General features: G+C 38.8%; 1 protein-coding gene across 15 annotated transcripts in view; it reads left to right on the top strand.

The window, feature by feature from the left end:
• The window catches only part of LOC137615176 (uncharacterized), an 851,893-nt gene that overhangs the window by 361,335 nt on the left and 463,871 nt on the right, over window positions 1–26,687 (top strand). For 3 of the 15 annotated variants that reach the window (XR_011039177.1, XR_011039176.1, XR_011039172.1), the window contains 2 exons: window positions 18,306–18,769; window positions 19,760–21,875. The exons of 7 other annotated variants lie outside the window; for them this stretch is intronic. The gene's annotated coding sequence lies outside the window, so the exon portion shown is untranslated. Of the gene's footprint in view, window positions 1–18,305; window positions 18,770–19,759; window positions 21,876–26,687 lie in introns of those variants that run through there. 5 more of the 15 variants (XR_011039179.1, XR_011039173.1, XR_011039175.1 and 2 more) reach the window with 4 other exon arrangements.

Genomic DNA, 26,687 nt, shown 5'->3' with positions numbered 1-26,687 from the left:
ATTTCCAATATATATTGGGTGTCCCTATCTAGATATTTGCTGAACCCAATTCTATATTGATGGAATAATATTTCATCAATATTCTGATTTGAAATCAGTTTCTATTTACCCTGCAATATTAAATTTCGTAAAGGGCCGGTGGTGTGACGCCTCTAACCCCTAAAGGGGAGAGCCCTTATCCCTGAGTTTCCCTGTTCAGGAAACTTCCTGATTTAATATTGTAAGGGAGGTTGCAGAGAATAGATGGGTTGGGATAGACAAATATATGTCTTTTAATTTCTAATCAACATATCTTGGATGCGAGCTTCTGCTGTTACCGCTCCTATTTCGAAAGAATGACATTCCTTCGATACTCTGATTGTGTATCAATCCTCCTTACCTCACAGCATTAAGCATAGAAGGGGACAGTGCATGTAAACTTCCTTACCCCTAGGTGTTTGAGCCCCCTTTTCTTCAGGGAATTCCCCAGTTGGAGGAATTTCCTTAAGACTGAGGAGAAGTAACAGCATTGGCTCACAGGGGATACACGGGTATGTGTCTCCCACTATCTCTTTTAGCTTTCTGTCCTAAGCTATTTTGTCAAAAGACAATTTTGCAAATTGCCTACCGATGTGATAATCAATTGAATACTCCTTTCTGTTCTCCCTTCCTTACAGGAGGGACACCAGATGATGCATTGCAGTCTTCTGCAGTTATAAAGATGAGCATTTTCACTGACATAATATATGCAGGTTCCCCCAGCAATATTATTTCCAAAATCCCCAATCTGCAGGACGGCAGTCTAGAGCTGTCGAACTGTGGTTGGTTTAGTTTCGAAAGTTATCTCTTAAATGCGGTTCAACTGCGAACCTGTAAAATGCGAAAACTCTACGGGAATTGGACCGAAAACTTCACTTTCTCATTACTAAAAATGCCGATTTACTGCTCCTTTTAAAGGTTTTTAAGGTCTAAACCCCCTACCCTGCCTCTCAAGTTGAGGTTGCAGACACTAACGGCATTGGTGAGTCTGAGCGGGACTCGAACCCCCGACTGACAAACACCGGGCAGAGACTCCACAGTGAAATCAACGACAGCAGTCATTGTTTCATTGTCACATCTGACTCCGCCGCCAAGAGCCGGCAGTGTGTGCCCTTGGTCACCACCCAGTCAATAGCTGAGTTGGTATACCTTCAATCGACAGCCCGCCGATTCCCAGCGGTCTGCCGACAGCCCGAGGAGTCTCTTCTGGTTCAGAGATCCGCTGACTATGCGTATAGTTTTCACCACTACCCAGTCACATTGAATACTGGCTAGGATGGTGTGAAGTCTGTCAGCGACCCGCTGACAGCCGATAAGTCACTGATATGTCGAAGACCTGCTAGCCATATCGGTACTGAAGTACTGTGCCAATTAACTTACCCCCAAGCACTAGCCTTGACGGTAACATGCCAGTTGTATAGGGGTATACAATACCCTGTACACCTGCAGTTTAGGACCATATCGCAGACAGAAATCCTTGGTACATAACCATACAATAGAATGGTTTTCCAGTACGTTGTGCTTCTAAGCACAACCCCTTGCTGAGACCTACCTGATTTGGGGGATCCACTTCCCCCCCCCCATTCTTCCTTATGCTGATGCTTCATCAGCCTCTTGATTCTCATTATTAATTCCCCGGATGTAGGGCGCTACTCTAGCCTTATGGACTAGAATCTTCCATCGGCCTCTTCTTGAAAGGGGATGCCCTAGAATCAATAATTAGGAAGACCGCAGCAGTTGGCTGGAAGGATTTACACGTCTGTGGGTCTCCTCTTTCCAGCGTACTTATCCTAAGCTTTATACAATAGAAAGGAATCTTCTATTACAGTGAAACACTGAAAAGCTGATATAGGCGAAGAGTCAGGTATGGCCTGAAAGGAGAACGGAAGGGTTTCTTAGTTCTCCCTAGGATGTTAAACTGCATCCCACAGTTACAATGACCGTTGTTCCACAGACAGTCAGATTTATACACCTTTGGATCAAGCGAAGCAAACAGACGCTTCTTTAAGGAGGGAAGTTCCTCCTGGATCGCCGAACCTGTGATCACTGGAGTCCAAGGCCTGACCAAGATGAGACTAGAATGGAAATGGACATACCTCCACCATCCTTTCCTCAACTCTTTTTATATTCAAATTCCCCCTAGAAGAGTATACCTTAAAGCTCTAGAGCATACTAGCGTTGAGGAAAGTAGAGTCCATCGATTTCCAATGAAGGCAGTTTAGTGTTCACATGAAAGACTCAAGAAATCTCTGAGTCATTCTGGACTTGGCGCCACGCAACAAGTTCCAATAGAACAGCAAGTTCAGAATGATAATCCTTCTGAACATAAGGACCCTAATCAGTAAGGGGTGTTGACAATCTAGGCAGCCCTGGAAGATGTCTATCAGCAACTTTCAGTCAGTCACCCCCTCCCCTCCTAGCTAGGATCCAAGTTATGGAAGATAACGTATATCCTGGACGAGATTCTCGTCGGACTAGTTTCAGTCCTAGGATCCTTACGGAATTAGCAGAGAGTCAAGCAAAACCAAGCCTAGAAAGAGTTCAGGCAACGATGGCCCTGGACGACAGGCTGGGGTGGGCAGCACCCGAAATTACTGTCTATGAGCATCCATGGAGATGATCCGGCCCTGGAACATTGAGGATGCAAATAATAGAATCTCGATTCTCTCCAGCTCAGGGGCTTCAATGTTTTAAAAAATCATTGAAACCTGTAGTCACCCTAACGCCCCCTTTTCCCCTGGGGATGTAAAAGGAGATCGCAAGGTCTGTCAAGAGACTATGGTAATCAGTCAGGATTCCATAACGCTAACAGGGAGGAGTTTCGAACTCTCTCCAGTTCACGATGATGACAGACCCAGTGCTACGTGCACAACTATAAGATGCGCTAAGAGGCTGGAGAAGATACATATCAAACGCTCGAAGAGATCTAATAGGACCAATGATGGTCATTCCCTCTCCGCTTACCCTACAATGACCAAAGGCCACGGACCCGTAGGCCATTTTAGCCCTGTAATGGGTGGATAAACACTCTCCACACAAATCGGACCTCCTCAGGTTGATCTGGAGCATCGAAGCGATAATGAGGCGTCAAAACTGTCGAGGATAAGGGACGTGTCATTTCATTAGGGAATGCTAGCCATCCCTTCCTTAAGGGAATGGCGCCTATCAGCAGCTTGTTTATATATGATCCGCAAGGTGACAGCGGATGCTCTTCTCGGGTTCCACCCAATAGAGTTGGAATGGTACACGGACGCAGACCCATTCCCTCCCAGAAAGGGACAAGTCCCCGAGCTGCAGATCGTTCTCTTCATCATGAGCGTTATCAAGATACTATCTCGTTATTTAGTCCCATACGAGGACCCTCTAATGGAGGTAACAGACATCATGTCTCTACATTAGAAGTGATGGACTTAGAATTCCTATTCAGCCCATCAAAATTTCCTCCAGAAGGCCCTCTACATGCTGAGACCCTTCCAAGGAAGAGGGGCTCTATTGGCTCCCAGAAAGCCCAAGAACATCCCGTTCCCTGTAATGAAGGAACTTGGGCTGAGGCTAGTCCTAGTTATGCACCTAGGATTATACAGGAGGTTCAGAAGTTTTCTGCCTTCTATTTATCACAGTACACCTGATCCCTTCATTTTACGAATTCCTTGCCCTTAACGGTTAGGAAAAAGCCTGGGATCTTAAGGGCAAAATAGAATTCCTAGAAGAATACAAGTCTAGTCAACGAGAAGACAATACGAGTCTTCTTGGGAAAGTAAATTGTTTTGTAAAGCAAAATGGCCCGAAAACAATCTCATGATCTTCTGCCTGTCCTTCTCTGTCCACCCCTATATTCAGGGTCTGGCGGCCAACAGCACGTTGGCCTTTGAGGAAGGAGGCAGTGTATCCTTGAATACTATGAGAACGCTAGTTCTTTGGCCTTGTGTCCATATAAACCCTTGAGTAAGCACCAAGGGTATGGCCGACTTTGCGAGAGAGGTCACTTAATGGGATCTTTGGATCCATGGACCATTATCTCTGTGCAAGTCAGCCCCGACTAGACCTCTTCTATATGCCCTTCAAATAGATCTAACGATTGGAATCTTTAATAAATTCCTGATAACATGTGCAGGCTTAGGCCCGCAACGCCACTAAAGCCCATCTAATGGTCTTTGGACAAGGTCCTACATTATGCCTCACCTGTGAACAATGAGGATTGTTCCCTCAACCATCTAACCTAAAAGGTTATTTTTTCGGTTCGCTATAGCCTCTGGGACTAGAGTTAGTGTAATAGTGGCCCTATCCTGAGGGCCACATTAAGTGAGAGATCTGCATCTCTTTCTGATCTAACCTTTCTCATTAAAGACGTCCTACCTACTAAGAGGTGGGGCTCCTGGAGAATCTGCCCTCTGAAGGAAGATGTCTCTCTAGGTCTGCTAGAGCGTCTAAGGTCTATCTTCATAGAACTTCAGACTTCAGGAGGAACAGCTCTTTACAGGAGAAAACTTTGGATCAAACTATCCCTACAACTGAGGGCGAAGCTCACCTACCTTTTTCGCGGAGTGGATCCTGACAGTACTCCTGCAGATAAAAGATCCGAGGAAAGTTGCTTAATCACTGAACCTTTCAGTGTGTGGACTTCAGCCTCTTCGTTCACCTACTGATCGGAGGTTGTCCAATGCGTCTTACAGACACTATACTAAGCAAATCTATGGATTGAAGCAATATGTGGTGGCGGCAGGTGCTATTTGGACCCTGTCGTCTAGCTCTGCAATGAACAGTAAATTGATTGGGACTATCAATTAAAAGGAGAAGGGGTCAGCAATTTTCGTGTGACCTTCCTTTGAATAAGTGTTGCCAAGGTAACACTAAATCTGTTCAGAATCTCAGGTGTGAAATTATACGGATACCACTAGTGCCGTGTGTACATAGTACACAGTGTTGTTAGACTATTTCATATACAGAAATTATAAAGAAAAGTCTTGTTAAAAGAGCTTTTCTTCAGTTTGAGAGTGGCACTCATCATTTCCCCCTTTCAAAAAGGGGAACATTATTTTCTGTGTATGTCTCTCGTATAATTTCCTTATCATGCTACATTCATTTAGCATGTAGTCATTTATTAGGAATAAATGTCTATTAAAATGCAGTTGCGTCCTAATTCGCCCAACAATTGCATGTTTTAAAATACCAGAGTTCCTTAACTTACTCATGTAAGTATTTCTCATATCATGGTATGCTTACAATCAATGGATGGGGACACTGATATTGGTTCCGCAATATATACAATCCTTGAGACCGGTTGTATTCTCAGTGTATACTTATGTTTGTTCAGACAATATATGCTACCTTGAGGCCCTTTTCCTACGTCTAAAAATGACACTTCCCTGCAGGGGGCAGGAAGCACTAACATTGTTATGCTTAGTGATGATGATGGATAACGGTAACGTCATTTGTCTTAATTGGCCCTTTTGGCCGTGGAAATATTGCCCCAAGGTTAAGGCACTAACACAAAACCACAGATACATTAATTCTCTGGTATGCTTCCATTAGGACGTCATGGCTTGAGCCCAAAAAACGGATTTTGAGCGAAGCGAAAAATCTATTTTTGGGTGAGATGGCCATGACGTCCTAATGGACCCACCCTTCTTTTCTATGAAAAGATCTTCACGGTTTCCCCCCCTGATCTACTGTATCTGTAGCACCTTGCTCAACGCTACAAGGAATGACCGCCAGATGGAGTTGGCGCGGTTTTGATACGATTGTAGTAGGGGAACCAGGGTAATCTTTGTTGCTGTTACCCTTCTATTCTGCCACGTTTTCCCCCTAGAGCCTAGAGGCGTAAAAGCTATTCGGGGTGCAGATTGCCATGTGGCGTGTCAAGAATACGTCCCCTGATGATATACGATACCCTTGAGAGTAATCTTAAAGGTACTCGCGCCAAAAGTTAGAATTCTGTGAAACCTTTGGTTTGATTCTCTGGGAATATCACTGTAGTCATATATACCCTTTGGAAGCTACTAAAGGAACCTTCCATTAGGACGTCATGGCCATCTCACCCAAAAATAGATTTTTCGCTTCGCTCAAAATCCGTTAACTGCCCACTATTTTACCATGTTAGGATAAAAGCCGGACGTCGCCAATCAGCAGTCACAGATAGGAATTTACCCGGCTGTAAAGTAACATAAGGAGAAAGGGCCTACCACTCCCTTTACCCTGCATTTAGTTGCCAATAGGTTTAGTATGATCCACTAACAAATTAAAATGTTGCCAACTTTAGCCAGACACAGGATAGTACATGTAAGAAATGAAGCATATTTCACTTGAAATGTAGAAATTTTATCAATTTGTTTTTATTCGTTTTATAATAGCCTGTGCCTGTTGCCCAGTCAGAGCCACGGGAAGGCAGTTGACAGTCTAACCAACTAATCCACCACCCTACACCATATTATTTCCCATAACCATAAATATAAGCAAATATACTCAATTGAAAGAAATAATAAAACAATTAAGAAGAGGTAAATAATAAAATTAATGTAAAGGTAAATGTAAAAAGTTTCATTACAGACACAAAAAATTTCAAGAAATTTACAACAATATCCTAATTCACTTGTCTCGACCAAACAAACAACATGTTAGAATAGTTTATTTTAAAAGTTACATGAGACTACAAGTAGAAATACAACAAAAGCAGTTTTACATATAAGCATGTTAGTGTGAGACGATGCACATACAAACCATCCAGGCCCCTCTTTTGTTTTTTAATGTGCCGTTAATATATCACTTAGTACATCTGTCACAAATCCAAGTTTCATTTAATAATGTTTTGGCACCTTTATTACCACACACTGGATGATACCATGTATCACATTCTGGGCATTGCACTAATTTGTCCAAATAAAAATTTGGTCGATTGCATGGACAATCCATTTCAATTTTATGATGCGTGCTTTTCACCTGAATTGGTGATTTTCTGGAAATTTTTGGAAAAGGTTCAAAATTTTTTTCTTTCTAAACATTTTATTAAGTGTGGTCTCATCTGGCTTTCATCATAGATCCATGGACTAGTTCCATCCTTTAATAATGATTTTAAATTGTTACAGCCAAATTCTACAGCATTAGCAATAGCATACACTCCACAGTCATTATTATTGGTCTGCAACACTGGACTGTAACTGTAAATATGGTATTCAGTTGCTACTGATTCAGGAGAACAGTATAGTTGTAAGATTTGGATTTCTGTTGCTGATGTTAATGAATGTTGGGTAGCACGCATGCTGTCTATGATGTATGCATTATTGTCATTGGTTTTCTCAGGAAGAATCCAGTGGTTGTGGCCATTATACTGAATTTGCATTGATGGTCCATTTTCAACATATTTGAACCCCCCTTCAGGACCTAACTTCCACTGATTGTCTTCATACACAGGGCATTTTATTGTGTCTTCCATGCCTGCAATGTGTGGCAATTGTCTTTTCATGATAGTGTGAGCAGCAAATATGTGATTGTCATTCAGCCAACCATCTCTTTCAATTAAAGTTTTGTCCTGAATTTTTAAATCTGGGTCTCTAATCCACAAACGTGTGGCACGTTTTTCTTTGACAGGTGAATCTGAAATGACCATAGTTTCTAATTTAGATTTTTTTTTTACTTTTCCCATCAACTTTAGTTGGTGATATTTTACTTGTTTTATCAGCAAATAAACATCTCTTTACTGAACTTGACAGTTGTTTCCGTTTTCTGCTGGTTATTTTTGGAAGATTTAGATCATCCTTTTCAGCGGATTTAGTTTTTTTATTTTGGGTATGTGAACCACGGTACCGCCACCTAGCGACACCTTGAGGTTTGAATGAGAGTACTAGGTATGGGGACGTCCGGCTTTTATCGTAACAGGGTAAAATAGCGGGCAGTTAAATAGTGTAATGTTGACGTCCGATTGAGATTATTCTCAATAAAATTAAAATAAATCAATATTTTTCGAACATTTATTCAAAAAATAACAAAGTATCAGTGAAAATTACCAGTGTCAAAAAAGTGGTGTATTATGGCGCCTTTACCGGTGATACAAGCGGTTTTCTATTCTCCCGGACGGCATCCGACGTCTGGATTTTACACTGTGCCAGAATCCTATGAGATGTGGTGTTTTATGATAACTAGAATTGAGTGACAGTTTTCTGTGCTACCTGTTGCTATCCGTTGTCCAACATACTAATGTTAGATTTGTGTGCTACCTGTCGCTATCTGTTGTCCAACATACTTCTGTTGGATGTGTGTGCTACCTGTCGCTATCCGTTGTCCAACATACTTCGTGTTGGATGTTATCTGTTGCGTTTTATCCCTCATTTGTGACCCTAGAACGACGACAACGTCACAGCAATGTGAATTCAGAGTTCAGTTGGTTTTCCTTAGACATTACAGTTGCTCGTCAGAGGAAGAGTTCTGCTGCCGTAGTGTGTAAAGGGGAAGGCCATTGCATTTCGTATTTCTTTCGTAATGAAGCAGATAACAGCACATTTTTAGGAGAAAATTTTCGTCTCCAGAAACCAGTACCAACATTGACACAAGTACCCATTGGAGAGTGGTCTTTTGATAAGACCCATTAGCTACTTAAAATTTCAAGGTGGCAGCAATTTTCTAAGATTGATTCCATTGCATAAACAGAAATGTTGTATTTAGCAATGAGATTGGAGCAGAAAAAAGGGGTGTGTGATGTTCCCATGGGTGGTTAAATTTTGTTTGTTGATGGAGTGGTGAGAGAGGTGAATGCTCGAGTGCTTGGTCGAAGATTGAAACTGATAGACAAGAGTGATCAGGAATGGGAGTAAATCAGTTGTTGTTTGCAGATGATACTGTACTGGATGCAGACTTGGAAGAGAAGCTTGGTGATTAGTGACTGAGTTTGGAAGGGTATGTGAGAGAAGTAAGTTGAGAGTTAATGTGGGTAAGAGTAAGGTTATGAGATGCAGGAAAAGGGAGGGTGGTGCGAGGTTGAATGGAGAGTTACTTGAAGTAGATCAGTTTAAGTACTTGTGGTCTGTTGTTGCAGCAAATGGTGAAGTGGAAGCAGATGTACGTCAGAGAGTGAATGAAGGATGCAGTGTGTTGGGGCCTGTGAAGGGAATGGTAAATAATAGAGGATTAGGCATGAATGTGAAGAGTTCTGTATGAGAAAGTGATTATACCAACTGTGATGTATGGATTTTGGAGTTATGGGGAATGAAAGTGACGGAGAGACAGAAACTGAATGTGTTTTGAGGTGAAGTGTCTTAGGAGTATGGCTGGTGTATATCAATTAGATAGAGTTAGGAACGAAGTAATGAGGGTAAGAATGGGTGTAAGAAATGATATAGGAGCTAGAGTGGATATGAATGTGTTGAGGTGGTTTGGCCATATTGAGAGAATGGAAAGTGGCTGTCTGCTAAAGAAGGTGATGAATGCAAGAGTTGATGGGAGAAGTACAAGAGGAAGGCCAAGGTTTGGGTGAATAGATGGAGGGAGTGAAGAAAGTTCTGGGTGATAGGAGGATAGATGTGAGACAAGAGAAGGTGCTAGAAATAGGAATGAATGGCAGCGATTGTGATGCAGTTCCGGTAGGCCCTGCTGCTTCCTCCAATCGCATTGGTCACAGCGGAGGTAGTGGCAGTATGGGATTCAGCATATAAAACTTCATTTGTGGTAGATAACAGGGGAGGGTGGGCTTTGGCACCCCAGCAATATCAGCCAAACTTGGCTGAATCCCTTTCAGGCTGGGATGATCGGAGAGAGGAAAGGTCCCCTTTTGTTCCTTTGTTTAATGTTGGGGGAAGTGCATTGGTAAATAGAGAGATAACCAACAAAATCGCAAGGACGTGACCTATTCGAATGATCTTGGTGTCAACTCGTTAATATTTCACTGTAGAATCCTAATTTTGAACTACGAACTACTCGATGGCTTGCTTGTACTAATAGAGTGGATGTCAATGTCCAACCAGGGCACACTGGATGGCACTGGTGCTGTGAATAGTACCCCAATTACTGTCTAATAAGCCCAGCATCAGTTAGTTTCTCTAAACCCTGGTCCGAGTCAATCATTGCTGCTGACCAGCTAAAGTATGCAGTAGCGAAGTAGGTCTAGTGACTGCCTTACATTGGGATGACAAAGTTTGTCATACTAATGAGGGTCTTGCATATTGAGGTGGTTGTGCTGAAGTCTATTGGAACTCTACTCCAGGACAGTTGTTGGACAGGATCCTAGTCGAGGCTGGGATTATTATTATTATTATTACTATTATTATTACAGGGTAAGCTATAACCCTATTTGGAGAAGTAAGATGCTTTAAGCCCAATGGCTCCAATAAGAAAAATAGCCCAGTGAGAAAAGAAAATAAACAAACTACCAGAGAAAAGAAATAAACAATCAAAATCATATATTTTACGAATAGCAACAACCTTAAATTAGATCTTTTATATACAAACTATAAAAATTGCAAAAAAAAACAAAAAAACAAGAGGATTAATTTCTGACAGCTTCGAACATCACTAGGGCATGCCAGATGCATCAGGTAACATGTAGTCTGTACAAGCTTCTGAAGGCATCCGACACTGACCACTCGAATGAGGCAGATGAATAACATTAAGAGGTTCTTGGCATCGAAGCTTGGTGTGAGCTTCACTAACTGTAAATTACATAGTTTCATTTTTGGTATATGATACTGTCAATGGCACTGGTGATCCTTTTTGATGATCTAATCATTCAGGGAAGCCAATTTCCTCCTGTACTGTCAGTCACTGGCTGAGCTGCTACCATAGTACTTTGCCTCCAACAATGTAAACTTTGTATGGTGGCTTCCAATCCATTACACACACATAATAACACTAGAATAGAAGCATCCACAGGTGGCTCGGAAAGTTCAGACTGGAAACTTTGTTGTACACAATCGAGCTAACAGTTCTTAGCAGTGGCTATTGATCAAGCTAACAACCAGGCCAATGCTGTCATTAAGGCAGACAGGGGTGTGATCAGATTGACTGAAGACCTATCAGCAGTGAGAAGATGGACTATAGCTGGTCCTGAAGTCGACCACATGGTTGCATAGTATGAGGTAGCAGGATCTGTTGATTCTCTTTGAGCAAAAAGTGCTGAAGGCAGACTGTCAACTGTTCTCCAATCTGTTGTTGCCATGCCAGAGGAGAGAAAGTGAATTGAAAAGGGTTCTTCCGTCATGAGAAGCAGTTACATCCTGCTGCCCTCGGCAATGGTGGAAAGCTCCACATCTGTCAAAAATCTCTCCTCGCTACCATTTTTGAGAGCCAAATTACATCAACTGAGGCAAAGCCAGATGTCAACACCACCACCTATTGCTGATGAAGTGTTAATGAACAGGGTGCACCCATGGAGTTGAAAGATGTTCCAAGAGTATGTTATGCTCCATGTCCTTCCTACAATACAAGCATACTCTACCAAGTACAAGAGAACAAACATTTTTTGATATCCACTAGCCGTCTATTCTGAAAGCTGAAACAAGATCAAAGAGAGGATGCTGGGTGAAACTTAGTGATAAGGAAGGGCAAAATTCCCTTGAGCTGGTGAAACTTCCCGAGAGAAAATGAGGACAAAGTTAAACTGTACAAATTTCTGGCTGATGAGATTACATATGTGGCTACACCAAATGTGATAATTTTTACCAAGACGGAAGATACTGTTAGCAACCACGATATACATCTGACTGGGGTTGCACCATGTAGTCATGAATTAGGTGACATGCAGGTATATGTGCATGCCAGGCATGCAACAGCAGCAGGCAGAAGAGCCAGCAACACACATCATCATTATTACAGTCAATGTTTTGAAGACACTTCAGGACCTAGATCTGCAGCAATTGAGTGTTTTCTTCATTCGGAGGTGGATCTTGTACATCTTTTGTTGTACTCTTGAAGAAAAGAGCAAAGCGTATACTCTTCATCTATGCCTTCGGTGGCTACAATGGTGATTCAGTATTCTGCTTGGCAAACCTGGGATGGTTATGATGAAACTTCCGGGGTCTTCAGTAAATTCGTCTAGTACCCACCAGTAGTGGATGATGAATACCTGGAGACTGGAGAAGTTTGTGGTCATGATGTATGAAAGAGCCAGGATAGCTAAAGGTGTTAATGATGCGAGGTTGGACATGTTTGCTTAAAATCGGAAGCCACGTGAAGCCATTCCTCCAACTGGAGCAATACTGAAGCAGCATCTGAAACATGTGCCTAGCAGATGGGCTGCATCTTGAGTGAGTCAACAGTAAGTCAGCTATAAACTAAGACTCCTTCAAACTGGAACTGGGCCAAGGTAGTCTGTGGAAGATCATTTGGGCTGAGCTTCTATCCATTACGGAGATTTCCCAGCAGCTGACCAAGTGTGGATGCAAGTCTGAATGCTGCAGTCAGTGCAAATGCTAATGACTTAGTTTACCCTACACAGCACTGTGCAGCTTCAGATGAGGCTTTGCTCTTTTATTGCAAAATGTAATTTTTTGTATATTCAGTGGCATCCATCTTTAAAAATGGCTGCCATCATGAGTTTTTAGGAGGCAAACGGGTTATATCAAAATGACAATTCCCAAGAAGTGTGTGCAAATTTTGGTGCTTGTATTCAGAAATGAAATCTATTGCAGTCATCTGCTCCACTATCAGTGTCTGATGATCCTGTAAGGTGCTAAGGAAATATTGCCTGGGTGTGCTCTTGTAGTCACTTTCACTTGTTGGAACTTCAAGAGAACAAGAAGTAGAAGACACATTTGAAGAAGTCTAGGACGACCGATCGTTAGGCATACACGTGATTCCTACCGTTTCTCTTCCCATGGGAGAGAGTGTGACACCAGAGACTTTTATTAACAGAGTATAGAGAGTTGTCCCAAAGTGGGATGAAACATTAGCGCACATGTCCCTATGTAGGTATCTGGGTACTCTGTATGGGTGTTCGCACACGTTTTACCGAGACCGATTTTATTTCTGGTAGAAGTAAAAGCTAAGAGTTTTTCCATAGCAAGAAGAAACTTCAGAGCTCACAACTCTCTTTTGAGCTGACCATGCTCAATGCTGGTTGGGATGGAATTGTCGACCATTTTTTTGCAGTACAGGGTACCTTGATGTTCAATCTCTTTTGGTTCAGAGAGAGTACATGTATTAGGGTGTGCCAACTATACTCAATTTATTTTAATGAGGCGCACTTGCACTGACTCGCAGGGGTGCACTTTTAGCTTGGAAAAGTTTCTGATCGCTGATAGGTTAGAATTATCTTGTCCAACCAATCAGCGATCAGGAAACTTTTCCAAGCTAAAAGGGCACACCCCTGCGAGTCTCTGCAAATATGCCTCACTATAAAAAATTGACTGTAGATCTTTGTAGATGCTTCTGCTTGTATCTCCTTAGCTTTTAGCTGAACCTTCGGGTGTGATGCCCTCTGAGGAAGATAATCTCTGATGCACAAGATACCGATTCCTCAGCATGGTTTCATGAGAGGAGAAGTGCTATATGGAATCCAATCCTCCAAACAGGAAGGAGTTTCGGTGTGAGGTACAGGAACTTAATGTACATGCCTGCTCTCAGTGCTAGGTCTGCATAACCAAGCAAAAGTGCTGCTGGTTAGGACATAGACAGCCACTTTAGTTAACTTTCTGCCTCGGGATGTTCCCAAGAAGTTTGATACCATTTACTACTGGTTATACCATCACCATGCGCACAATCAACAAAAGCAGCCATGAAAAACTCTGCCAGAGGTGGAGGAGAATCTTCAGATTGTTCCTCTTACTCAGCTGAACAACAGGAACCTCCCTGACTGCTCTTACCCTACATACACTTGGGAACGCATCTAATAAGGAAGACGATCCCAGTACCTTCTTGACCCCTACACGAGGCAAGAGGTTACATATTGGGAATGCTTCCTTCCCCAAGAAAATGTTTTGGTGTACAGTACTGTACAGGTGTTCACTTGTTTGCTACCTCTGCTTGTTCTACAGTAATACGAGACTGAGCACTTGGACCCTTGTGTATGATTATTGGGTCTGAACTCCTCCACTTCCTCTTTCATAGTTTTAGAGAAAATAACCCAGCAGGAGGACTGGATGAGACAGATCAGGTAACAGCTCAAGTATGATGACGGCAAACTGTCTCGCCCTAGCTACAGAATCACCAAACGCACAATCATTTCGCTCATGATCACCACAATCTCAATAATCACACGGACAAACTCCATGAATATGATCACCATGTGCACGATTATCTGCCCTGTACTTGGTGTTGGGGGAATGCTTGACCAATATATTCTCACAGCGGGAACAAAGTTGCCACGCATTGCTCACATGCTTGTACCTAGTGTAGTGCTTGCAAACACTACTATCTCTGGCGAAGAATAGTCATTGAGTACATCAGGATGCCAGATAACTCATAATCAATCAATCAATCAATCAATCAATCATTGAGTACATGCCAAGAACATAACCCAGTACAGTATGTTCTCTCCCTGTCAATGAGGGTAATAAATATATTTTCAGCACCACACTTTTTCGAACTTCACTATCAGACGCTTCATGTTTCAAACTTCACTATCAGACACTTCATGTATATTTTTTAGTGATTTTCAGATCACAACTTTTGGCATCTGCTTTATTTCAGCTTTTCCAGTGCACTTTACTGGTAGAAAGGGAGGCTATGATCATTGTCGTTGCTTGCATAGGCTATAAGATTTCCACTTCATGAGCACCGAGGCTTTCTTGTACTCTTTTGCTTATTGTTTTGTCTTCGTAGGAACATTTTAATTGGTCTCTCCTGGCAAGACAAATACCCTCACACTTGTTCTCTACAATTGTCACTTCCCATAGGTTTGGCATCACTTTGCAATTGGGGAATCGCTTAATCGCAGTTTACTCTGGTTTTAAAATTAGGCGATTGTTACTTTAGTCACCATGGATCTTTGACAAGTATTAAGTTTACCTTCCCAGTGCTATTAGCCCAATCGAAAAGAAAGTAGAGGTCACTGGAGCACAGAATAACTAATTGGACCAAGTCTCACAAGACTTCAGCCTATTTCTATGCATGGTATTGTGGGAGGAGCAGCACCACTGTACCAAACCCAACCCATGGAAGAGATTTCTTGGTAAGGGTTTTCAAAGGCTGCACATTAGCCACCACTACTACTCGCTGCAGTGATGGAGGATTCCCTTCAACTTCCTTGGGACATCTCGGGTACTTGCACCTTTCCACCCTTCTGCTTGATACTGTTGGTGACGACCCCAAATATCAGGATGATCTTGGTTACTTCCAAGTGGCTACACACAAAGTTGTTTACAGATTTCCTGATGCAGCTTGTCAAGGTACCAAGGTACCCCAATGGCCTAATCTTCTCTGCCAGCCTTATGTGGAGAGGTATAACAGCTAAGTGTTATACCTATCACTTCACACTTTGCAACGATCCAACTTCTCCAAGAGAGAAGCTTCTATGGAGCACCTCACAGGAGATGCTTGGATTTCTGTAAATATCCCCAGGAAATATCTACCAGGAAAAGTGGGAAATTTCTTGCGATTGGTGTCATAGACTTTATATTTCTCCATTCAGAGCCTGTCTGCAATTGATGGATGGTTTCCTATTTTTTCTACGCCAATAGAAGCACCTGTCTCAACTGAGGCTGTTCTTCATCACTGGAATGTTTCAGAAATGGATAACCAAGAATATAATGGCTTTCAGAGATTCTAAGGTCAAAGAGTCTAGGACGCAGTCTCACGAAGTCAAGGGTATCGGCTCTACCCTAGTCCTCAAGAATACTGTAATCTGTTCATGGTGCACATGATGAAGGCAGGGATTTAGAGGCGCCAGACAACCTTCACTGCTCACCACCTTTATGAGTAAAATCACAAGTCCCTTGATAGTTTTACCCTTGGACCTGTGGTAGCTTCTTGGCAGGTTGTGCAGTAACCCCCACTCCAGCACAGGACAAAAAGAATCTTGTCTAAAACAGCAGTCATGCCATAAGTCTAGGAATGAAATGTGAAAAATATCTGGTCATTCTTCCTGCTTCCCCTCCCTTGGGGTACAGTAGTCATGCCATCGTGTTAGTGGACTTGATGTTAAATGCAGTAAGCTATGCAATAAGGTAACTTCTTCATCATTTTGGTGTCTCCCCCATCCTCCTGTATAGGGGGAGCATTGGTGGAATATATGCACACCCATTTCTCCTTGGTTAAAGGTCAAAATGAAGTTTGCTCTACCTGTTGGGTGGGCTGAGTCTACCTCCAGCACAACAGACAACTGTAGTTTTTCTTGAGAGTTTAACCACCGTCCCAGCTCGTTGAAATAAAGTCCTCAGATTTGTATAGTCAGGAAAAATACAAATTGGTTTAAAAACTTTGATTTTATGAGCAAGTACTTTTGATATAATGGCCTGGTTCCTAAATGCTTACTCCAAAAAGCACATTGTGGGTGCTCTATTAACTAATTGATAATATAAATTATTTTTTTCCTGTAACGACAAAACATGTTAAGGAAATCTGAAATTTTAATTTCATCTCTTAGAACCTTAAAATAAGTTCAAGAAAATACCTTTGGTTGAGGCAAGCCATTGTGGTATTTTTAAACTATTATTTCAGATATATGGCTCGTCTCGAGTATTTCACCGTCTATCTGCTATAATTTGTAACATAACCACTTATGTATCTATATCTTAATTTAACTAATAGTGGGCATAAAATAAATGTTATCATTAACATCTCAAGACAGATCACAAACATCATCTATGTATTTTCCACTGAAATTTACTTTCATTTTGAGCCTGTTTAACCTTTATTTCATTATTAGGATTGTAAATATCTCTAATTTAAGCTGTGGGGCGGGGGCCATTCCCTTCTATAAATATATCTTAATAATTTTATTTTCTTCAATTGTTTCCTATATCTTTTCTGTAACTTTCAATTTTTTCAAGGTCCTTTTCCTCGTTTCTTATTTTTCCTATTTTCATTCTATATTTACTAAATATTTCTTCAATGAAGCTGCTCACGCTTATTTCAAAAGGGTTTTGCAATATTTCTTAAATTACCTCCCCCGATTAATCTCTTATCAAAGTTTGATATTATGGAGCTGTATTTTCATCTTGGTCTATTCTACATGACACTGGCTATATACAGTACCTGTTTCTGCTATGATGCCTCAGTATGGATTACTTGATGGTTGTTTATACATATTTTTTTTTTCTGTTGTATTGCATCAAGTTTCCAGGTATTTGTTTATCAATGATATCATGCAGGTTTCAACATTAGCAAAATATTGTTGGAACAATCACTTTCAGTTTTTCTCTTGACTATCATTTTTCCTTATCCCCATACATATTATTTGAGCTTCCATATTCATACTCTTTTCCTTGTTTCTTTTCTCTTGTTCACCATTCTCCAAGATACTTATCCAATTATTGCTATTTTGTTTCAATAAGTGATGTTGAATATTGTACAAAGTTGAATTTTCTCCACAACGGCATGCTGGTAATAGTATATTATAGTGAAATTCATATTACATGGTGCCAAACTTATTAGAAAAATTAAATAACTTTCAATTGCAATACTAGTATTTCAATTGAATAACTTTAATTGTAATACTAGTATTTCCTGCTGTCAACATTTCTGCTGTCTTCAGCGTAAAAAAAGAAAAAAAAAAGAAAAAAAAGGGGGCTTTACTGGTTACTAGTGAAATGGTAATTTTTCTAACTAAAAAAAAATATTGTCAAAAGAATTTTTTTTTATGCACCAGTCAGTTGCATTTTAATCCTTGATATTGTTTCATGCATTTCCAGATCTTTTCTCCAATATTTATTATGAATACTAAATTCGTTCATTTTGAAGGCAAACGATTTCGCTTACAGTTACGTTTGGAGGGAAATTTAGATGGGTATGATATTAAAAGTTAAGCCCTAGTTCTTACTCAATTCAGGCAAAGGTTACTGGTTAACATAGTATTACCTCTTATACATAAAATGAACTGGACTTGTTTGCCTAACGAGGCAAAGATGTCTGCTGGTCATGTGAAATGGGTAACAAAATGTTTATGCAAGAGAAAAATATAGCAGAATAAATTTACAATTAGATATATCAAATTCTGTATGAATGACACCAGTTTCTTTGGACTGTGCTCTTCCATAAGGTGAAGAAAAATACGTAGAGAAGAATGAACGTTAGAAAAGGGCAGACTGATTCATGCAATTGAAATACTTTTAGGATATTTTGAATTAGATTGATAAGTGGCATTGACATTACAGCTAAACATTAATTCAATAAATCAAGGATAATTAAATTTTCTCCATGTTCAATAGGTGATGGGCACGTCCAGTCACAAGGATTCAATCCTCACCTCACGGTGTGCCCTGGTTTTGATAGTTTTCTACAGTAATGACTATAACAGTTTTGACTGTTCACCTTCTCTACAAAAGTGTTAAAAGAGGCATAATTATACATCTATACTTTTAGAATCCCCTGACTGATGAGTTGGGAAGGGTGTTAACTACATATACTTGATAGAATTTTGAAATACTGACAAAAACCTTTTAATTGCAGCAGCTTACTTTTGTGACAGAAACAAACTACTTGCTCATTGTATGATGAGATTAATAATAGTCAAGATTAAACGTTCCTGTTAGACTAACTGTAAATGAAGACTACGTACCTGAAGCCAGCAAAAGTGATGTTTATATTAGGAAGCTGATATAGAAAAGCTGCGGATGGATTAAGAGTTTACGAGAACGTAAGAAGAAATTAAAATTGGAAATTGGCTAAAAAGGTAAGATGATGACCCTTTATCACTTATCAGTGCTGCTGCTTGAGAATTTTGAGACAGATTTTTAACTTGACAGAAAGTTGTAGGTAAATTAATTTGTTAGTGTTAAAGAAATATATTGGTAGATAACTGAATTTGTTAGTGCAAAGTGTATTGTGCAGTGAAGATAGAAGATATTTAATCAGAATTTAGTTGTCATATATGTATTTAACATTCATGATGATAATACAAAGTCTAAAAGAAAATCCGATGAAAGATCGAACAATCAGGTCCACTTACAATATGAAGTAGTGATGGTAAAACAACACTCATCGTTTTCATGTTTAGTGGTCAGACCCCAATTTTTATTATTGTAACTAATTATCTAGAAATGGTGCTTTAGAATATTGCAGATGTATAAACATTGGCTTTGAATTTCCCAAAGAAATATTCTGTGCCACTAACTTTACAATAACATGCAAAAGAAAGGGACAGAAATTGTAGTTTCTCAGTTGAAATAAAGAAAATAATCTAGAAAATTATAGATAGAGCTTCTGTCATAAGTGTCTTTGGAAAATATCACGCAAGGAAAAATAATGTTAGTCAATGTATATTATGAAAGCATCTCTCTATGAAAGCATCTCTCTCGAAGTCTCCAAAGATTATTGCATGTCAAGTTGAATTGCAATGGCTAAGGTTTGTGGAATTTTTAACCCTCGGGGACAATTCTAATTGCACTTTAAGTCTAAACATATTTAATTACTGAAAGTGCAATTAGAATTGTCCCGAGGGTTAAAAATTCCACAAACTTTAGCCATTGCAATTCAACTTGACATGCAATATTCTTTGGAGACTTTGAGAGAGATGCTTTCATAATATACATTGACTAACATTATTTTTCCGAGACAACAGGGTGTAATTACTTTTAATTTCACAATAGGAGTGAAATGATTGTTCAAGTACAATTTTTAAGCAATTAGTGCAATGGAAGTTGAGACTTTGTATTATTTCCAGGCCTGATGTGTGAGAAACTTCGAGAAGATAATCAATGGCGGAGAATAACTTCTGTGAAAACAATGATTAGAGATGCAAACTGATTCATCCCGTTATTGTACTCTGAAGATGATTAACTAACAAGGGCAAGCTGTAATTCTTCATGTAAAAAGGAATTTGCAAACACCTAACTTAGGTGTTGAAAGGATGCGTTTTTCCTACTCGATATTTTTTTTTTTTTTTATTTAGTCAAAAAAAAAAAAAAAATACAAAAATATTAATTTTTGCTAACAAAAGGGTTGTCTTATCAATTGCGGTAATGATTGTTGGAAAGCCAAGATTTTGTATGAAAATAATCCTAGGATAAAAAAAGTAAAGGTGATTAGTATAATACTAGTGTCAATTTTCTATTAATTAATGAAATTCATATAAAATGTGGATTTCACCAGTTAAAAAAGCCATGGACAATATAAAATTACCTAAATCATTTTCATCAATTACAGCGAGCATATTCACTTACAGCGAGCATATTCTTTTTCTTATGTGCAAAAACCATTCACTAGTGCGCCATTTTTTTTTTACATTTCTGGCTATTCATGAAAAAACCAATGTAAATTAATCAATGTTGTAAGTTTCCTTCTTTCACCAGCATATGTAAGAAAAATAGTTGGTTAAATATAAATAAAACTGGAGTATTTTAATTTTGTTGCTCAACATTTTTCATACAATTTCAGTAAAATTCGGGTATATGTAATTAATTTTTCATTTATAAACTTGAATATTTTTAATCCACTTTGCTTTTTTTTTGTCCAATAGAACAAGTTAACTTTGTATCATTTGAATACATTTTGTATTTTATTGTATGTACTATTTTAACTTTCTATTTTAACTTTACCTGTTGGTGTTGCCAGGACATGCTACCCTTGGAGACACTCGTATTGCGACAATTCTGCAGCTGCTGTGTGTAACTTACCTGTGATCTGGACCACAGAGCCCTGTCTTAGTTTTACTACTGCCCACTTAGTTTTGTTCTGATTTTCACTTGGATTTGCTTCAAAACCTCCATCTCTAAGTCCTTCATTTCAGAGTAATGATGTGGCTGGATGGAAGTCTCTTAAGAATATTCTTCCTGTTGGCAGCAATAACGTGCTTCCAACTTGCTGATTAACCTCTCCATCGAGGATTCCACAGATCTGCTTCACCTCACTGGAATAATACCTTAAGTATTTGCATAATGCTGAATGTTTTGTAGATTTCTATCAATATATACAATTATTGCTGAATCACAATGGAATGCTGCTCTAGTTATCAATTACCACCCTTTCTTAATGTTCTGCATTTAGTTTTCAAGTGATTCCTGCCAGCTTGCATTCCACTACCCAAATACCAAGTGTGATGAGGTCAACTGCCATTTATAAAATGCTTCCTATCTCCGACTACAGCAGGAATTGATGCTAGAAATTTCCCGCTTGCCTCAATGCCACTAAAATTATGCATAATTATCATAACTTCAAGTGTTGCAACCTGATGAATTGGATACCATAAGCTGCTGTCGTCCAGACTTTCACCGTTTTTCATCTGCACTTGTGTCTTCTAGAATTACGGAAAGAGGGTTAATGACCTACCTACTACCATCTTTTCAAGGGCTACTTCCAACTGCAATGTTTTTGGGATCAATGCATCTTTAACCATCTTCGCAAAAGTATTCCTCAAGATGCTTCATACAATTTGTTATGATCCGGACCTTTTCAAATATTCTGCATACATCTACAATGCCTGATGGATCTACTGTAATTTTTTATGGGTTACTTCTACTGGCTTCCCAAATACTGCATCACACTGGAATGATCTCAAGTAACTGTAATGACCTTAGTCCTGCTGGAATGGAGGAAATTATTAAATATGTCTCTTCTACTTTTCCATCTTCAGGAACCTGATTTCTCAAGCAAGGTTTGCTTACCACCTCCAAATGTGTCCTTCTAGATCGCCGACCGCTTTGTGCGCCGTATAATTTTTCTCAATGGAATAGTGACATCCTCCGAGGTGCTGCATACCACTAGCATGCTGGATGTGTTTTCTGCTAGAGTATTGCTTGTCTAAATGATCTGCTGTTGGCTAATTCATGAGTTCTCTACACGATGATCAACTCCAATACTGGTCACTTCAGATTTTCTGCATCCTATACTAAATTGGTGCTGGTAGTCTCATCTTTTTAAAGTCTTGTTGGTGGTAGTGCTTTTCACTAGAATTTGACCGAAGTTTCCTTTATGATGATGTAAATAAAGTAAATGAAGAGGATCAAAGTGTTGCTTTCCACTGTTATATAGGCACATAACTTCTGCCAGCTCTTCTGTGTTGCTTCCATCCTACTTGGGGAAAACCCAATTCCTCTAAATGCCACCAGTATCTTAACTCCTCCTGGTTTCAGTGAAATTTAATGACATTTTGAATAAAATAATTTAGATGTAAACCATGGCAATTTCTAAAATTAAAAGTCTTAAAAGTTTACTAATTTTTAATACAAATCCTACACTGAAAATTTATGGATTTAAAAACAATTATGGATAAAAAATATTCACATGTAAGGAACGGCAACTGATAATTTATCATAAGTCTACACCAGTTTAATAAAAAAATTTTGTGGCAAGTTGGCTTCATTGATTCCAGTACACTAACACCTGTTTGCTCTTTACATATAAGGTACTAGAAAATTAATGAAGCCACCGTACAACCACTACATCATCAAGCTTTAGTAATTTAAAAGAAACTTGTTCCTATTATCAAGAGGTAAAGGTTTTCTTATTAGCAGAAACCTTATTTCTGTGTTATAATCAAGAGGAAAAATATATTTAACCACTAATGCAAAGAAACTTCCTAAAGAGAAACAGAAAAAGAATGACAAAAAAAGAAAGTCTACCCGACTTACTTTTCAGGAAAATGGTCCGCTATTTCTTATACTAAAGTCAGCTGCTAGTATTAATGTAGCAAAAAGAACCTGTAATAAATTCGTATAGGTTATATAAAACCACAACATTGTAATCTACTCAAGACCCATGTCATTATTTTGAATTCTAATACAGCATTAATATTACATTCGACAAAAATTAATCATCGAGCAGGGACAATGAGATTCCTATCAATTATCATCAATCCATTTTTAAATTTAAATATCAAAACAACTTATGTGAATCTGATGAAAATTTTTTTTTTCAAGGGTTTTGCAAGTTAAACCATCCTATTAATAATACTAAATTGGCCACTATTACTTTGTATTGTCATAAAACTAAATTGACATCTTATTAAAGCATTTTGCCAGCATATGAAAAGTGCCCAGAGTTTTATTACAAACACTGTGGAATGTATCATAATTGCTTTTACTAGTTTTCTAACCCGTTTGTTGGTCAAGACTATATACACTTCCCGTCTCTGCTCATAACATCATTTAGTGCTTGATTTGATATAGGAAAACCTACCAGATGATTAGCAAAAGAAATACTTATTTTGAGACCTTATGCATACTGTCCAAACCTGTAGACTAACCTTTACAAATTTTAGTGGGTCTAGGGCATAAGTAACCTTGCTTGCAATTTCCACTCTTCTTTCCAGAAATTATATCAACAGCATCTATTAATCGCTGGAATCTGGCTCTACACTTCATAGGTTTTATAATACTTTCATCTGTTCCATCAACAGCATCATCTGCCTACTTCCCTTAGTAGTTTGATGCAAGAACAAGTTCATCCAATTACCAAGGACTGGTAGCATAATCCTGTAGAAAAAGTAATGGAATTAAATCACTAGCATTTCATAGTTACTTCTACATCACTTTGAATTTCATTGAGGAGTCTTAAGCTATAACTTGATAATGTTGGGCTAATATTGTTGTTGTTGATATTAGCCAAGCTACAACGTTAGTTGGAAGGCAGGATGCTATAAGGCCAAGGGCTCTAACAGGGAAAAAGGCCCAGTGAGCAAAGAAAATAAATAAAAAAAACTACAAGAGAAGTAATATGAATAATTAACATTTCAAAAACATTAACATTAAAATAGCTCTTTCATAAATAAACTTAAAAGACAAACAGCCTGTTCAACATGATTATATTCACTACAATTTTTGAACTTCTGAAGTTCTATCGATTAAACTACCTGATTAGGAAGATCATTCCACAACATCACCGCTGGAATACAACTTCCAGAATATTGTGTAGTATTGAGCTTCATGATGGACAAGGCAATGACTTAAAATTAACTGCATACCAGGAATGGGTCTAAGCACATGAGACTGTACACAAGAAATGAGAAAAAGAGTAATTACAAGTACAGAAGATTTGCCCGAGACTTAAGTCCAAGCCCAAGTACTTGACAATGTACTTGTACGTACAAATAGATTTCCGCAGATTTCCTATTATCATCTGTGATATGTTTGATTTAAAATCGTAGCAAATATCTAATTAACTTTGCATGCAAATTATCTAGAGAAAATTGGGTGTTATACTGTAACAGTCTTTATAAAGAGAAGCCTTCCAAAAGGATATCCCCGAGTAGTTCTCACACTATGTCGGTGAACCTTAACCCATAGGGTCAAAAGGAGGTGAAGCGATACTATTCATAGGATTTAATGAAGTAGTTATCAAAAGGCTATGGAATTTTTTTTACAATTGAATTTTACAATACTATACTTATTTACAATACTATACTTATCACGCTGATACAAGTAGATTTTCATCTCAAAAGATAAAAAAAAGTATGTGATCTGTTCAGAATAATTTAAACAAAATTATGTTCTTCAAAAGTACTTTAAGCAAAATTATTCTTCTCAGACAAGTTCTAAACAAAATTATATTTCTCTCTGATATGATTAGTACCATTTCTCTATTATCTACTTGTAGGATTTATCATTGCATTTTACAAACATCACATTTAAAATTCTTGTCAGGCAACATCTGACTGAGCAAAATAAATTTCCTGCAATAATGAAAATCCTTTCTACTGGGGCAGAAGCAGGGACTGATAGGTACTTTTGTGCCATCTTAGCAAGAGTTGAAAAGTTTTCTCTGTGGTCTTTCCAGTAAGTTACCACATCTCTTCTGAAATGCATAGCTGACCCAGGTATCTTTTAAATTCAATATAAATAGACTCTTGAATCAGTGTTATATGTGTTGATTATCAAACTGTTATCCATAAAACTAAACAGTTTCTTTTTTTATTCAGTTGAACTAGGCCTAGGTCTCGGTGTACCTTCTGTATGGTCTGAGACAGGATCCATGGTTGCATGAGCTGTAAAATCTTTGGACATAAACCGAACTGTGGTTATGACAATAGATTTAGCTTTTCCTCTCCTTTAGAACCCCAATCAAATTTAAATCTTGGATCAAGAATGGTTGCCATTTCATATATTTTCCATTCTTCATATACCTGTTAGCGTTTCTGTAATGACCTCTTCAATCCAAATACCAAACCACTGTTATACTTAGATTGCATTTTCTCCAGGTGAAACGTGAGCCCTCGTGCACATGAAAAGACTCGGCTAAAGGAAACAGTTCTGTCTTTGGGCACAATCGGTGGTCTCCTCAAATGGCTCAAAAATTTCTAGCATATTTAGAATGTTTTGGTTATAAGTGCCACGCTTTGGTGCACCATTCAAACTTTTCTGGAGCAGGATAAACCACAAGCACATTCCTTGCAGATTGCCTTGAATATGCCAGAGGTATCCTCTGGCAACGATGTGGCTCCATATACCAGAGTCCTTGGGTGATGCCATGACACTAGCACTGCTATAAATGATGGCAACTGAAAGGCTAAACACTGTATACTACAGAACCGATCATGATGAATGCAGATACAGACAGGAAGAGAACAGGTTGCCGTAGGTTCACTCAGGAACTGATAGCACAAAATTTGACTGATATTTTGTTGAGACACAGATGTTGAATGATTTTAATCAAACTTGATGGATCTTTATTATTGACATACATAATTCATTATAACAAAAACTACACAGTCAAGTTATTGTCACTAACGGTGCATTTGATGTTTTACGATTAGTTATGCAATACAGCCTACTAAGTGTGTAATGTACTTAAAAAAAGACTTGCTTATTCAAGAACTTTTTGGCCAAGTACATTGAATTTTAAAAACTAGTACAAGTACTAAAAATTTCATACTTAAGGCCTAGGCCAAGTACTTGTACTTGGACCTATGTCTGCTGCATACCTGGTATTACAAACAGGATGGTACTGTTCGGGAAGATCTGAATGCAAAGGATGGTCAGAATTATGAAAAATCTTATGCAACATGCATAATGAACTAATAGAATGACTGTGCTAGAGATTAATATCTAGCTCAGGAATAAGAAATTTAATAAACTAAGTTCCCGTCCAACAAATTAAGATGAGAATCAGCAGCTGAAGACCATACAGGAAACCAATACTCGAAACAAGCTAGAATGAAAGAATTAAAACACTTCAAATTAGACTGATATAACTTACAAGACTCAATAAGCCAATATTTTTTGTGCAATTAAAGAGACTGACCTATAGGTTTCTCAAAAGTAAATTTGCTATCAAGATTCACACCTAAAATTTTGAAGAATCATAGGGAGATGAAAAAAACATTATAAATGCAATTACATTTAGAGTTTTGTTATGGTTCTACTTCATGCCCCAGAACTTGTACCATGCACTAATTTTTTAGCTAGATCTCTATTAATAGATTCAGCAACCCCAGATCTACATTCAGGAGATAGAATGATCTGCATATGCATCAAGCTTGTTTTCTAGGCCAAACCATATGTCATGTGAATATAGAATGAAAAGTAACGGGCCAAGAAAGCTACCCTGAGGAAAACCAGATATGCCTAACTATCATGTGTATATACACTGTAATATGAAAATATATGGGCCAAGAATACTACCCTGAGGAACAGCAGATATCACTTTCCTACACGATA

The sequence above is a fragment of the Palaemon carinicauda genome, chromosome 21 (genome assembly GCF_036898095.1).
Source record: "Palaemon carinicauda isolate YSFRI2023 chromosome 21, ASM3689809v2, whole genome shotgun sequence".
Taxonomy (NCBI): domain Eukaryota; kingdom Metazoa; phylum Arthropoda; class Malacostraca; order Decapoda; family Palaemonidae; genus Palaemon; species Palaemon carinicauda.
Note: the sequence above shows the minus strand (reverse complement) of the source record. Positions and strands in the feature narration are given on the sequence as shown.